Source organism: Myotis davidii, unplaced genomic scaffold (assembly GCF_000327345.1).
Source record: "Myotis davidii unplaced genomic scaffold, ASM32734v1 scaffold638, whole genome shotgun sequence".
NCBI classification, from domain to species: domain Eukaryota; kingdom Metazoa; phylum Chordata; class Mammalia; order Chiroptera; family Vespertilionidae; genus Myotis; species Myotis davidii.
This window is the reverse complement of record NW_006289391.1, coordinates 855,426-857,498: the sequence shown is the minus strand read 5'-3', so window position 1 is coordinate 857,498 and position 2,073 is coordinate 855,426.

The window sequence follows — 2,073 nt, the reverse complement described above, 5'->3', positions numbered from 1 at the left end:
TCTGTCGTGGGTGCAGAAGCACCAGGTGTTGATGCTCCCGGAGAGCCGGGAGTGGGGCTTGGCCGTCGGTAACGGAGGGGACTTACTGTTCACACCTGTGTAACTAGTAACGGTGGGTGTGTAGTGTGTGCCCTGCATACCAGGCGTGATGCCGCGTGGGTTTTACACGCCCATGATCTCGTTTGATTCTAGCAGTGTCCTCATGGAGTAGATGTGATCCTTGTCCCCATTGGTGCACCTAAGGCTCCAGAGGAGGCACAGCTCCGAAGGACAGAGCCTGGATTCACATGGGGGTCTCCTCCCCTCCCCCCCCAATATATTTTTATTGATTTCAAAGAGGAAGGGGGAGGGGGGGAGAGAGAAAGAGAAACAGAGAAACATCAATGATGAGAGAGAATCATTGATTGGCTGCTTCCTACATGCTCCCTACTGGGGATCAGCCACAACTTGGGCATGTGCCCTCCCGGTTCATAGGTCCGCTCTCGAACCCTGAGCCGCCCCGGCTGGGCCTCGGGTAGGTCTCCTAATTGCTCTTGCTGTATTGGCTGAGTGTACCTTTTCCAGCCCCGCTTTCCCTTCCACTACCCACTGCTTTCAGGTGTGAGTGGTGTTCCTGTCAGTTCCGTTTCACCTGGTTACAGCCAGCTGTCGTTTCCACTTAAAAAAATTAACTCAAGCTGTCTTCTAAAATATGTCTCATGAAGGTTAGACAGATTGGATGTTTGTAAACTCATCTATGGGCTTGTCTAGAGGGTCAGTGCCTCTATCTGTATGCTAATCGGTGATTCCTTCTTGTCAGGAGGAATCTTATAATAAAATTCATATTTTAATTGAGGGATAAGTATTGCGTTAAAGTTATAGTAGTGAACATGTTGCTCATGGAATTTACAGTCTTAACTGGGAAGACCAGCATTACCTAATTTCACAAATGTTTGAATGATGGTAAGCGCTATGAAGAGACTACATAGGCACTCCAAACTGAACCCAGGTGGGGAGGGGGGCGGGTCAAGAAAGTCTTCTTTGAGGAAATCACATTAGAGAACCAAAGGCTGCATAACAGCCAAGTGTGGAGAAGGGTACTTGGAAGAAAGCACGTGTGTGAGGGCCATTGGGCAGGAAGGGGTTTGGCCTGGATCTGAAGCTGAGATAGAGCTGGACCAGAAAGAACATGGAGGGCCATGGTGGAGAGTGGCTTTGATTGTAAGAGCAACTGAGGGAGGTCTTTAGGAGTTTTAGCCCAGAGTTATGTGATCAGATTTCGGTTTTTTAATCAGTTTTAGATCAGAAGGGAAATAGCTTGAACCCATGTCCCCTTCTGCAGACAGCATTGGGCCATGGCCAATATGGAAATGGGTCTGGGACCCAGGCTGCCTGAACCCCATTTGGGTTCCGGGTTACATGCTTGCACCGGGAGCCAAGAAGCTGAGGCCACGGCTTCGCCTCCCTCTCCCCCAGTGGCTTCCTCTGAACCCCCTCCGTCCACCACTGAATATATTCGCTTTAATGGTTTGCATCCCTAGTCCTCTCGGGCCTTTTCTGAGTGGGAAGGGGAGTTGACTCCTGATGTGGGCTAAGGGGGAAGCAGCAGTGGGTCCTACTTGGGGGAGTAGGATGGAGGGGAGGTAAATGAGCTGATTTACCTAACCATTCCTCTGTTGTTAGGTAGTAAGGTTGTTTGAAATGATCACTATTACAAAAATACTGCAATGATTGTCTACATACCTATATTGTTTTGAGAATAGGCTAGAGCAGAAGATTAAAACTTAATTTCAAATGCTTTCCAGAGTATTACCAGATTACTCGTTGAATGAAAAGTGCCGGTTGTATCAGTGCCTTCTTAGTCTTAATGTTTGCTCATTTAGTTTCCTTTCATTTTAATTTCTTTGCAAGATAATAAGGAACATAATATATTGTCCACTAATGCTTTCTGTGTCTGCCTCTTTGGGGCTCACTTTCTCCTTACATTTTAATCTAAAACATGGGTGACCATGGAGACGTGAAGGGGGAAAAATCATGACACATCTAAAGTTAACCTTTGTGTCGTTTTATAACCAAATTAAAATGTCAGAGAAT